Source organism: Callorhinus ursinus, unplaced genomic scaffold, assembly GCF_003265705.2.
Source record: "Callorhinus ursinus isolate GAN/ISIS: 27379988/994484 unplaced genomic scaffold, GSC_fseal_2.0 scaffold67, whole genome shotgun sequence".
NCBI classification, from domain to species: Eukaryota; Metazoa; Chordata; class Mammalia; order Carnivora; family Otariidae; genus Callorhinus; species Callorhinus ursinus.
This window is the reverse complement of record NW_027397129.1, coordinates 6,320,832-6,335,188: the sequence shown is the minus strand read 5'-3', so window position 1 is coordinate 6,335,188 and position 14,357 is coordinate 6,320,832. Positions and strand designations below refer to the sequence as shown.

The 14,357-nt window shown below is 39.3% G+C and overlaps 1 protein-coding gene and 1 pseudogene across 2 annotated transcripts in view; one reads left to right on the top strand and one right to left on the bottom strand.

Annotated features, from left to right (window-relative positions):
• Positions 1–14,357, bottom strand: part of TNMD (tenomodulin) — a 98,396-nt gene that overhangs the window by 64,509 nt on the left and 19,530 nt on the right. The gene's annotated exons all lie outside the window — the stretch shown is intronic.
• On the top strand, positions 6,459–13,530 carry LOC141371304 (large ribosomal subunit protein eL6-like; annotated as a pseudogene).

Here is a 14,357-nt window from a genome sequence, read left to right as displayed (position 1 = left end):
AAGAACAGGTATTAATTCTTCTTGAAATGTTTGGTAGAATTCCTCTGGGAAGCCATCTGGCCCTAGAGAGCCCAGAAATGGACCCTCAACTCTATGGTCAACTAATCTTCAACAAAGCAGGAAAGAATGTCCAATAGAAAAAATTTCTTCAACAAATGGTGCTGGGAAAATTGGACAGCCACATGCACAAGACTGGAACTGGACCATTTCCTTACATCACACACAAAAATAGACTCAAAAGACCTAAATGTGAGACAGGAATCCATCAAAATCCTAGAGGAGATCGTAGGCAGCAACCTCTTTGACCTCAGCTGCAGCAACTTCTTCCTAGGAACATCATCAAAAGCAAGGGAAGCAAGGGCCAAAATGAACTATTGGGACTTCATCAAGATCAAAAGCTTTTGCACAGCAAAGGAAACAGTTAACAAAACCAAAAGACAACCGACAGAATGGGAGAAGATATTTGCAAATGATATATCAAATAAAGGACTAGTATTCAAAATCTATAAAGAACTTTTCAAACTCAACACCCAGAGAACAAATAATCCAATCAAGAAATGGGTGGGAGACATGAGCAGACATTTCTGCAAAGAAGACATCCAAATGGCCAAAAGACACATGAAAAAGTGCTCAACATCACACGGCATCAGGGAAATCCAAATCAAAACCTCAATGAGATACCACCTCATACCAGTCAGAATGGCTAAAATTAACAAGTCAGGAAATGAAAGAGGTTGGCAAGGATGAAGAGAAAGGGGAACCCCCCTACACTGTTAGTGGGAATGCAAGCTGGTGCAGCCACTCTGGAAAACAGTATGAAGGTTCCTTAAAAAGTTGAAAATAGAGCTACCATATGACCCAGCAGTTACACTACTGGGTATTTTACCCCAAAGATACAAATGTAGTGATCCGAAGGGGTACGTGCACCCCACTGTTTATAGCAACAATGTCCACAATAGCCAAACTATGGAAAGAGCTAAGATGTCCATCAACAGATGAATTGGATAAAGAATGTGTGGTATATATATACAATGGAATATTATGCAGCCATCATAAAAAGAAATCTTGCCATTTGCAATGACTTGGATGGAACTAGAGGGTCGTATGCTTAGCAAAATAAGTCCATCAGAGAAAGATGTATCATATAATCTCACTGATATGAGGAATTCTTAATCTCAAGAAACAAACTGAGGGTTGCTGGAGTAGTGGGGGGTGGGAGGGATGGGGTGGCCGGGTGATAGACATTGGGAAGGATATGTGCTATGGTGAGCACTGTGAATTGTGTAAGACTGTTGAATCATAGACCTGTACCTCTGAAACAAATAATACATTATATGTTTTTTTAAAAAAGAAGATAGTAGGAAGGGAAAAGTGAAGGGGGGAATCAGAGGGGGAGACAAACCATGAGAGGTTATGGACTCTGAGAAAGAAACTGAGGGTTCTAGAGGGGAGGGAAGTGGGGGGATGGGTTAGCCTGGTGATAGGTATTAAAGAGGGCATGTATTGAATGGAGCACTGGGTGTTATACACAAACAATGAATCATGGAACACTACATCAAAAACTAATGATGTAATGTATGGTGATTAACATAACATAATAAAATAAAATTTAAAAAATAAAAGAAAGAAAGATAGGTAACAACAAGTATTCATGAAGATGTGAGGAAATTGGAACCCTTATACATTCTGGTATGTATGTAAGATGGTGCAGCCTCTATAGCAAACACTTTGACAGTTTTTCAAAATGTTAAACAGTTTAACCATAAGATTTAGCAATTCTCCTTCTAGTTATCTATTCAAGAGAGATGAAAATGTATGTCCAAACAAAATCTTGCACATGACCATGTTATTCATAATAGCTAAGAAATGGAAAGAAGTCAAATGTCCATCAACTGGTGAATGGATAACCAAAGTGGTATATCCATTCAATGGAATATTATTCAGTCATAAAAGGAGTAAATTACTGATGATGAAAGTGTTCTAAAATTAGAATATGGTGCTAGCTGCACAACTCTGAAAATATACCCAAACCTATGGAACTGTACTTCAAATGGGTGAATTTTATGGTATATAAATTGCATCTTATTAAAGATGTTAATGAAAGCATCATACATATTTTCTATAAAGGACTTTATTCAATTATCAGTTTATTGTTGATATATTTCATGTTAATAAATACATTTTTACAACGTTTAAAATATCTTTATTCCTTACTAATTACAGAAGTAATGCATGTTTATTGGGAAAAAAATCTCAAAGAGTACAGAAATGTCAAACACAGAAAATCAAATTTTTCACATAGTCTTATTATTTCCTTAGGATTCTATTAATAGTTAATAAATGTACTTAATGGCGCTTAGTATTCTGTTGTATGGCTGTACCATAATTTGCTGAGTTAATTCCATGTTATATTTATTTAGCCATAAATTGGAAACAATCTCTAATAAATCACCCCGCTATGAACATCTTTGTGCATACATGGTGGTGCAATTGCCAAATTATCTGGTTAGAGTAAATTCCTACAAGTGTATTTGCTGGTTAAAGTGTATGTGTATTTTTAAGATTTTAAAATTATATACTGCTAAATTTTAGTCCCTCAAATTATACTAATTTGCACCTTAATCAGCAACATTTGTGGAGTATCTGTTCTCTTGTATCTTTTTCCAACCTTGGTTATTATTTTTTTCTTAAAATATTTTTATTAGTTTTGTAGGTAAAAATGGCATGTTATTTAATCTGAAATTATTTTTAAAAAAGATTTTATTTACTTATTTGACAGAGAGAGACACATTGGGATGGAACACAAGCAGGGGGAGTGGGAGAGGGAGAAGCAGGCTTCCCGCGTAGTAGGGAACCCCATAAGGGGCTTCATCCCAGGACCCTGGGATCATGACCTGAGCTGAAGGCAGATGCTTAATGAGTGAGCCACCCATGCGCCCCAATCTGAAATTATTTTTGACTACTAGTTAATTTGAACACTTTTTTCATGATCCTTTGTCTATTTGTATCTTTTTATGAATTTTCTTTTTTTTAATTAAGATTTAAATTTTTTTTTTTATTTGACAGAGAGAGAGAACACAAGCAGGGGGAGTGGGAGAGGGAAAAGCAGGCTTCCGGTGGAGCAGGGAGCCCGATGCAGGGCTTGATCCCAGGACCCTGGAATCATGACCTGAACTGAAGGCAGATGCTTAATGACTGAGCCACCCAGGTGCCCCAATCTGAAATTATTTTTGATTACTAGTTAATTTGAACACTTTTTTCATGATCCTTTGTCTATTTGTATCCTTTTATGAATTTTCTGTTTAACTCTTTGCTCACTTAAAAAATGGAAGTGTTACTTTTTCTTTAAGATTGTATCCAGTAAAACAATATGCAGGCAATAAAAATGTTTTATAAAGAATTTTAATTCTTTTCAATGTTAAATAAAAAACAGGATAGAGTATTGTATGTATTTTATCAGCTCAATTATATAAGATATAGTATGCATTTGGACATACTAAAAAATGAAATCATCTCTAGATGGTGGGTTTAGATACTTTTTATTTTCTTAAAACCTTGTATATTCTCTATTTTCTACAATGAGCCTATATTACTTTGATAATTAAAGAAAAAGATTTTCTTTTTTCTTTCAAAACACAGAGCTAGTTTGTGTCAGAACCAGGACCAGACTCTTCATGGCCCCCTGCTCTCTGCCTTGTGCATCTAGAAATGTGTGGTCAGAGGTAGTAGGAGAACCAAGGGAAGGGAAGGAGAGCTAAGAGTTTCATGGAGAGTGTCAAAGGAAGATAATCTTAATTTTAGGAGATGCACGTTAAAAAAACCCAGAGTTCAAGTGTAATGATATCTGCAACTTAGAAAATGTATGCTGAAGTATTTAGAGTGTCATGATGTCTGGAGAGAAACAAGGGGGCTGGGAGAAGATGATAGGGGAAGGGAGAAGCAGGGAAAGGGAAGGAGGGATGGTAAAAAAGTAGTGAAATGTTAATCTGTGAAGCTAAGTAAAAGCTATGTGGCTGCTCATTGTAGTATTCTTTCGACTTTATGTATTTTATATTTTGAAATTTTTTTAAAATAAAAAAACTTAGGGAAATTGTGAGAAAAAAAAAGGAGGAGGTAATTACCTTGTAAATGTTTTGGAGAAATAAGTTAGGATGAGCCCTGAGAAGAGGCATTTGAATCTAGGGACCAGGAGACCGCAGGAGATCTTAAAGAAATAATGATTTCAGAAGGGTTGAATGGGGAGGGGACAAAGTCAGATTGCAAAGGTTGGCAAATTGAGTGAGAGGTAAGGCAGTAGAGTCTATGGTTGGGACTGCAATTCTGAGAATTTGGGCAATGGAGAAAAAAGAGATGTGAAACTGGCTTGAGAAGCAATAGAATTTTGGAAATGTTCTAACATCATTATTAATTTTCACTTTACATGGGTACCTATTAGTATATGACCCTCTATCTCCCCTCTACTCATAGGCCTTTCCTGATGTATTAAATATTGAATTAGGGAATCAATAAAAAGAAGTAAATGAATAATGTGCACAATGCTACCATCTAGAGTATCCACTGAAAATTACACCCAGTGTTTGCTGTTAATTCAGGTGACTTGCTCAAGAGACTAGTTGGGAGCCTCTGGGTTCATGCGTGTATTTGTGGGTTTGTTGTTTTGTGTAAGACATGTAGGAGGGTGAGAAATATTGTCAGTGTAGTCCAGTGTTTGTGGACTGATAGTTTGATCCCTGAGTGAAACATATAAAATATCTATGAAGTCTTAAAATTTGATTTCAAACTAAGAGCAATATTTTGGCAATGCTTTACCTCAGTAGTGTTTTGGAAATGAAATGAAAACATTTAGAAGAAGAAGAGAAGGTTGAAGACAACCCTAAGTTCAAGAATTAAGGGGGTTATTGTGTTTATCTGGGAGAAAGTTGAAATTACACTTGAAGTTTCTTTTATTCTTCAGAAGTCTTCATCAATCTTTTCAGCTAGTCTGAAGACAAGTGTTACTGGATGATGGTGAAGGTGCACATATGGGAATGAACACTTGGGGAATGGTAGAGTAATTTGGGGTAGGCAGGCACGGGCTCTTGACATGTGTGTAGGATTTCAACAGTCAAAGATGTGTGTGGACAGCAAAAGTTCCAGGCATAGGGAATATTGACAATACAAAGACACAAAAGCACAAGGCACATTTAGAGAATAGAGATCAGTCCTAGAGTATGAAATGCATTAGGGAAAAGAGTGGGAGAGAAGGTGGGAAAGGAGGTGGATTGGCACTTATATGCCTTTCTTCTCTCCCTTCAACCAGAGGATTTACTCCTAAGAATATGGGGGGTATCCTTGTTTTTTGTTTCAAAGGGCCTGATACTTGGCTGGGTACACAGTAAGGGTGAACTTGTCAGAACTAGGAATGAGGGTGAATACTGAGATTTTGCTACTGGAAACATGATTCTGTTGCTTAAAATTGGGCAAGTCAAAATCGCAGCTAACAACCAGAGCAGCACTTCTCAGGCTTTCATATGAATCACCTAAGGATCTTGTTTATGTGCAGATTCTGACTCTATTCACCTGGCTGAGGCGGGGTCTGTGAACTTACATTTCTAATAACCTCCCAGAGATGTCTATGTTCCTAGTCTGGGGACCACTGTGTAGCAAGGATTTGAAGGCTTCCCACACCTAATTCCTTGACCTTTGCAGACTCCAGACTCCTAAACGACTGGGCACAACTAAGGGTTCTTCACTTAGTACAGCTGATGGAAAAGCTCAAATTTAAAGTACCTTGTGAAGATTTTCTGTCACTAGAATTGTTGAGGTATATTTGTACTGATGGCATCTACTCCATGCCATTTAAAAAATTTTTTTAGATGAGTAAGGTTCTGGGGCACCTGGGTGGCTCAGTCAGTTAAGCATTTGACTCTTGGTTTCTGCTCAGGTCACGATCTCAGGGTTGTGAGATTGAGCCCTTCATTGGGCTCCATGCTCAGTGGGGAGTCTGCTAGAGATTCTCTCTCTCCCTCTCCCTCTGTCCCTCCCCCGTGCTTGCATATGCAGGTGCTCTTTCTCTATCAAATAAATAAACTTTAAAAAAATAGATGAGTATGGTTCTATCTGGTTGGACTCAGAGTATAATCTACTCTATTTCTAAAAAGGGTAAGCCTTTATTCTCCAAATACAGACTTACCTATTGATTGAACATCCCTTCAGTCTATATTCCTTGTCTGTTTCCTCCTTAATAATTACAAGCCTATGTTTCTCAGGCTAATAGCTCACACAGGGACCGTCAAACACCAGTCACTGCTATCTTGAAAATGATTATTGTTATATAAATAAATATGGCTGCAAGAACATAAGTTGTGTTTTTTTCTGGGTGCTTATTATTTTTATTTTATTTTCCTCATCCTTTGAGCAGGCTAAGCTGTACAAGCTTAATATTGATTCCTACTGAGTCTTCTTTCCCATCTTGCAAGATGGTCGGTGAAAAAGCTGAGAAGCCAGATACTAAGGAGAAGAAACCTGAAGCCAAGAAGGCTATGATGGTGGGAAGGGTTTTATTTATTTATTTATTTTAAATTTTATTTTATTATGTTAGTCACCATACAATACATCATTAGTTTTTGATGTAGTGATCCACAATTCATGGTTTTCGAATAACACCCAGTGCTTCATGCAGTACTTGCCCTCCTTAAATCCCATCACCTGGCTAACCCATCCCCTCCGCCCCCTCCCTTCTAAAACCTTCAATTTGTTTCTCAGAGTCCATAGTCTCTCATGGTTCGTCTCTCCCTCCGATTCCCCCCCTTCATTTTTCCCTTCCTTCTCCTAGTGTCCTCCATGCTATTCCTTATGTTCCACAAATAAGTGAAACCATATGATAATTGACTTTCTCTGCTTGACTTATTTCACTTAGCATAATCTCCTCCAATCCCATCCATGTTGATGTAAAAGTTGGGTATTCATCCTTTCTGATGGCTGAGTCATATTCCATTGTATATATGGACCACATCTTCTTTATCCATTCATCTGTTGAAGGGCATCTCAGCTCTTTCCACAGTTTGGCTATTGCAGACATTGCTGCTATGAACATTGTGGTGCACATGGCCCCTCTTTTCACTACATCTGTGTCTTTGGGGTAAATACCCAGGAGTGAAATTTCTGGGTCATAGGGTAGCTCTATTTTTAATATTTTGAGACATCTCCACACTGTTCTCCAAAGTGGCTGTACCAACTTGCATTCCCACCAACAGTGAAAGAGGGTTCCCCTTTCTCCACAACCTCTCCAACATTTCTTGTTTCTTGCCTTGTCAATTTTTGCCATTCTAACTGGTGTAAGGTGGTATCTCAATGTGGTTTTGATTTGAATTTCCCTGATGGATAATGATGATGAACATTTTTTCATGTGTCTGTTAGCCATTTGTATGTCTTCTTCAGAGAAGTGTATTTTCATGTCTGCCCATTTTTTGACTTGATTACTTGTTTTTTGGGTGTTGAGTTTGAGAAGTTCTTTACAGAACTTGGAAATCAGTGCTTTGTCTGTAGTGTCATTTGCAAATATCCTCTCCCATTCTGTGGGTTGCCTCTTTGTTTTGTTGACCTTTTCCTTTGCTGTGCAGAAGTTTTTATCTTGATGAAGTCCCAAAAGTTCGTTTTTGCTTTTGTTTCACTAGCCTTTGGAGATGTATCTTGAAAGAAGTTGCTGTGGGTGATGTCGAAGAGATTACTGCCTATGTTCTCCTCTTGGATATTGATGGATTCCTGTCTCACATTGAGGTCTTTCATCCATTTGAGTTTATCTTTGTGTATGGTGTTAGAGAATGGTCGAGTTTCATTCTTCTGCATGTGGCTGTCCAATTTTCCCAGCACCATTTATTGAAGAGGCTGTCTTTTTTCCATTGCATATTTTTTCCTGCTTTGTCGAAGATTATTTGACCATAGAGTTGAGGGTCCATATCTGGGTTCTCTATTCTGTTCCATTGGTTTATATGTCTGTTTTTGTGCCAGTACCTTGGTGATCACTGATTAGTAATACAGCTTGAAATCGGGCAACATGATGCCCCCAGCTTTGTTTTTCTTTTTCAACATTTCCTTGGCGATTCAGGGTCTTTTCTGATGCCATACAAATTTTAGGATTGTTTGTTCCAGCACTTTGAAAAATGTCATTGGAATTTTGATTGGGATGGCATTGAAGGTATAGATTGCTCTGGGTAGCACAGACATCTTAACAATGTTTATTTTTCCGATCCATGAGCATGGAAAGTCTTTCCATCTTTTTGTGTCTTCTTCAATTTCTTTCATGAGCGTTCTGTAGTTCCTAGAGTATAGATCCTTTACCTCTTTGGTTAGGTTTATTCCAAGGTATCTAATAGTTTTTGGTGCTATTGTAAATGGAATCGTTTCTCAAATTTCTTTTTCTACAGTTGCACTGTTAGTGTATAAGAAAGCAACTGATTTCTGCATATTGACTGAACACGAGGAACGTTCCCTCTATCCCTATACTCTGAAGAGTTTTAATCAGGAAAGGATGCTGTATTTTATCAAATGCCTTTTCCACATCAATTGAGAGGATTGTATCGTTTTTCTCTCTCCACTTATCAATGTGCTCTATCACATTGATTGATTTGCGAATGTTCACTCACCCTTGCATCCTGGGGATAAATCCCACTTGGTCATGGTGGATGATCCTTTTAATGTATAGTTAGGATTTTGTTGAGAATTTTGGAATCCATATTCATCGGGGATATTGGTCTGAAATTCTCCTTTTTGATGGGGTCTTTGCCTGGTTTGGGGATTAAGGTAATGCTGGCCTCATAGAATGAGTATGGAAGTTTCCTTCTGTTTCTATTTTTTGAAACAGTTTCAGTAGAATAGGTATTATTTCTTCTTTGACTGTTTGGTAGAATTCCCCAGGGAATCCATCAGGCCCCGGACTCTTGTTTTTTACTGATTATTGGCCTATTCAGGTTGTCAATTTCTTCCTGTTTCAGTCTTGGGAGTTTATAGGTTTTCAGGAAAGCATCCATTTCATCCAGGTTGCTCAGCTTATTGGCATATAGTTGTTGATAATAATTTTTAATAATTGTTTCTATTTCCTTGGTGTGAGTCGTGATCTCTCCCCTTTCATTCATAATTTTATTAATTTGAGTCCTTTGTTTTTTCTTTTGGATAAGTCTGGCCAGTGGTTTATCGATCTTATTAATTCTTTCAAAGAGCCAACTTCTAGTTTTGTTGATCTCATCTACTGTGTTTCTGGTTTCTAATTCATTGATCGCTGCTCTAATCCTAATCATTTCTCTTCTAATGCGTGGCTTAGGCATTGTTTTTTGCTTTTTCTCTTGTTCTTTAAGGTGTAGAGTTAGATGGTGAATTCGGGATGCTTCTATTTTTTTGAGTGAGGCTTGGATGGCTATGTATTTCCCCCTAGGACTTATTTTGCTGTATCCCAAAGGTTTTGGACTGATGTGTTTTTGTTCTCATTGGTTTCCATGAATTGTTTAAGTTCTTCTTTGATTTCCTGGTTGACCCAAACATTCTTGAGCAGAGTGGTCTTTAGCTTCCAGTGTTTGAATTTCTTCCAAATTGTTTCATGTGACTGAGTTCCAATTTTAAAGCATTATGGTCTGAGAATATGCAGGGAATAATCTCAATCTTTTGGTAACCGGTGAGACCTGATTTATGAACCAGTATGTGGTCTATTCTGGAGAAAGTTCCATGTGTGCTCGAGAAGAATGAATATTCTGTTGTTTTAAGGTGCAATGTTCTGTATATATCTATGAGGTCCATCTGGTCCAGTGTGTCATTCAAAGCTCTTGTTTCATTGTTGAGCTTCTGCTTAGGTGATCTGTCCATTGCTGAGAGTGGAGTATTGAGGTGTCCTACAATTAACATATTGTTATCAATATGACTCTTTAATTTGGTTAACAGTTGGCTTATGTAGATGGCTGCTCCCATGTTGGGGGCATAGATATTTACAATTGTTAGATCTTCTTGTTGGATAGACCCTTTAAGAATGATATAGTGTCCTCAATGGAATATTATGCAGCCATCAAAAGGAATGAGATCTTGCCATTTGCAACGACATGGATGGAACTGGAGGGTGTTATGCTGAGTGAAATAAGTCAATCCGAGAAAGACATGTATCATATGACCTCACTGATATGAGGAATTCTTAATCTCAGGAAACAAACTGAGTGTTGCTGAGTGGTGGGGGGTGGGAGGGATGGGGTGGCTGGGTGATAGACATTGGGTAGGGTATGTGCTATGGTGAGCACTGTGAATTGTGCAAGACTGTTGAATCACAGATCTGTACTTCTGAAACAAATAATGCAAGATATGTTAAGAAAAAAGAAAAAGAAGAAGATAGCAGGAGGGGAAGAATGAAGGGGAGCAAGTCGGAGGGGGAGAGGACCCATGAGAGACGATGGACTCTGAAAAACAAACTGAGGGTTCTAGAAGGGAGGGGGGTGGGGGGATGGGTTAGCCTGGTGATGGGTATTAAGGAGGGTACGTTCTGCGTGGAGCACTGGGTGTTATGCACAAACAATGAATCATGGAACACTACATCAAGAACTAATGATGTAATGTATGGTGATTAACATAACAATAAAAAAAGAATGATATAGTGTCCTTCTGTGTCTCTAACTACAGACTTTAGTTTAAAATCTAATTTGTCTGTTGTAAGAATTGCTACCCCAGCTTTCTTTTGAGGTCCGCTGGCATGAAAGATGGATCTCCATCCCTTCACTTTCAGTCTGGATATATCTTTAGGTTCAAAATGAGTCTCTTGTAGACAGCATATGGATGGGTCCTGCTTTTTTATCCAATCCAGAACCCTGTGCCGTTTTATGGGAGCATTTAGGCCATTCATGTTGAGAGTGATTATTGAAAGATATGAATTTATTGTCATCATGTTGCCTGTGAAGACCTTGTTTTCATAGACTGTCCCTGTAAGTGTCTGTTGTATATCACTCTTGGGGTCTTTCTCCTTTTATAGAACCCCCTTAATATTTCTTGCAGGGCCGGCTTCGTGGTCACATATTCTTTCAGTTTCTGCCAGTCTTGGAAGCTCTGCATCTCTCCATCCATTCTAAATGACAGACCTGCTGATAAAGTATTCTTGGCTGCATATTCTTCTCGTTTAGTACCCCGAATACGTCTTGCCAGCCCTTTCTGGCTTGCCAGGTCTCTGTGGCTAGGTCTGATGTTATTCTGATGTTCCTCCCTCTGTAAGTAAGGAATCTCTTCCCCCTAACTGCCCTTAAGATGGTTTCCTTGGCTCTAAGATTTGCGAGTTTTACTATTACATGCTGGGATGTTGGCTTGTTTTCCTTGATCTTGCGAGGGGTCCTCTCTGCCTCTAGGACGCGAATGTTTGTTTCATTCCCCAGATTAGGTACATTCTCAGCTACGATTTGCTCAAATATATCTTCTAGTCCTCTCTCTCTCTCTCCACCCCCTCAGGGATTCCCATAATTCTGACATTGGTATGTTTCATGATGTCACTTATTTATCTGGTTCTATTTTCATGGATTTTGAGTTGTTTTTCTCTGGCCTCCTCTTTTCCCTTCTTGTCTATTAATTGATCTTCTAGGTCACTAATTCGTTCTTCTGCCTCACTTACCCTAGCTGTTAGGTTATCTAGATTAAATTGGATCTCATTGATAGCATTTTTAAGTTCTGCCAGTTCATCTTTCATTTCTGCCCTTAGACTCTGTGTTGCCATTAATTGATTTCTCCATTCTAACTATTGTTTTCACAATTGCTAGCCTGAATTCCATCTCTGACATCTTGGGTATATCTGTATCCATCTGTAAATCTGTGGCTTAAGTCATAGTCTCTGAATATTTCTTATTTTGGGGGTTCCTCCTCCTAGTCATTCTGTTGAGGGGTGGTTGAGGGAATGTATAGAGTCCAAATTATTGACCACAACCCAAGTAAATTGCACTTGTTTTCTAGGGACCTTAGCGTTGCTGGCCTTTTGATCTCCCAGCCTGTCTTCTGGGGGAGGGGCCTGCCATGCTGCTGCTCAGGCAACCCTGTTTGGGCAGAGTTGCCCTCCCCCCTGTGGTGGGGGATGGGCTCAGTGAAAACTGTTTTTTTGGGGCCTTTGTTCTCTGGCGGCTTTCCCTGGCAGGTTTCCACATCTCTTTGAGAGTCAGAGCAGAAGAGACCATTTCCAACCCTCTGCCTCAGAGCAGAGAGATTGCAGTCTGTTCTTCAGTGAGCTCTCCAGGCCACACTATCTCTGTTTCTGTCTGTGCTGCTATAAACTGCAGCGTCCTGGGTTGTGCTCCCCTCAGTAGCACTTCCAGTCCTCACCTCCAGGTCCGGGCACTTCTCTGCCCTTTGAGCTTCTAAAGCTGCCAGCTGTCCAAAGTTCACAGTTGTGGTCCCGCTGTTCAGGGTTTCCCTCTGGGGGGCTGCCCTAAAGTCCTTTCCTCACCGCTACCAGTCTGTGAGTCTGTGCCCCGTCCCCAGCGTGGGAAGCTATTGCTCACAGGTGGTGTAGGATCCCGATTGCCAGGCTCCCTCCCGCTGCTCTTTATCCTCCAATATCTGCCCGCGAAATCATGGCTCCCTGCTTTGTACCTCAAAACCAACCACCTGTGATATTCTGTTTGTAGAAATTCAGATCTATCTTCTTACATCTCAGGCTGATTTTGTGGGTATTCAGAGTGGTCTGGTAGATGTCCAGCTCAGTTCTGGGAACCAGTTGGAATAAGGTCCCCTACTCCTTTGTCATCTTTCCCCGCCTCTGCTGGTGGCAAGGTTAAGAAGGGTAACCTCAAGACTAAAATGCCAAAGAAGGGGAAGCCCCACAGCAGCAGAAACCCTGTCTAATCAGAGGAATTGGCAGATAATCCCCATCAGCTATGTATTCCAGAAAGGTCATGTACAAGAGGAAGTATTCAACAGCTAAATCCAGGTTTGAAAAGAAGAAAGAGAAGGTTCTTGCTACTGTCACAAAACCAGTTGGTTGTGAGAAGAATGGCATCAGAGTAGTTAAACTTCACAAAATGCCTGTGTATTATCCTACTGAAGATGTGCCTTGAAAACTATTGAGCCATGGTAAAAAAGCTTTCAGTCAGCATGTGAGAAAAGTTCAAACTAGCCTCACTCCTGGCCATTTTGATCATCCTCACTGGGTGCCACAAAGGCAAGATGGTGGTTTTCTGAAGCAACTGAGCAGTGGCTTGCTTCTTATGACTGGACTTCTGGCCCTGAAATGAGTTCCTTTATGTAGAACACCGCCAAATTTTGTCATTGCCACCTCCACCAAAATTGATACCAGCAATGTGAAAATCCCAAAATATCTCACTGATGCTTATTTCAAGAAGAAGATACTTTGTAAACCCAGACACCAGGAAGGTGAGATTTTCAACACTGAGAAGGAGAAATATGAGATTACAGAGCAGCACAAGGTTGATCAGAAAGCTGTAGACTAGCACATTCTACCAATAATTAAAGCTGTTCCTCAGATTCAGGGCTACCTCTGCTGTGTTTTCTCCCACAAATGGAATTTATCCTCACAAGTTGGTGTTCTAAATTTCTTACAAGGAACCAAAATTTGTATGGAGCCACAATTGGCCCCAAATGGCCAAAGCAATTCTGAAAAAGAAAAACAAAACTGGGGGCATCACAATTCAAGTTATTTTCAAGTCATTTTACAAAGCTGTAGTCATCAAGACAGTATGGTACTGGCAAAAAACAAACCCACAGATCAATGGAACAGAATAAAGAACCAAGAAATGGGCCCATGACTATATGGCCAACCAATCTTTGACAAAACATAAAAGAATATCCAATGGAAAACAGTCTCTTCAACAAATGGTGTTGGGGAAACTGGAGAGCAACATGCAGAAGACTGAAACTGAACCACTTTCTTACACCATACACAAAATGACATTCAAAATGGATGACAGACCTAAATGTGAGACAGGAAACCATCAAAATCCTAGAGAACACAGGCACAAACCTCTTTGACCTCGGCTGTAGCAACTTCTTACTAGACACGTTTCCAGAGGCAAGGGGAACAAAAGCAAAAATGAACTATTGGGACTTCATCGAGATAAAAATCTTCCACACAGTGAAGAAACAATCAACAAAACTAAAAGGCAGCCTATGGAATAGGAGAAGATATTTATAAATGACATATCTGATAAAGGGTTGGTATCCAAAATCTATAAAGGACTTAACAAACTTAACACCCAAAAAACAAATGATCCAGTTAAGAAATGGGCAGAAGGCATGAATAGACACTTTTGTAAAGAAGACATCCAGCTGACTAACAGACACATGAAAAGATGCTCAACATTACTCATCATCAGGGAAATACAAATCAAAACCATGATGAGTACCACTCCACACTGTCA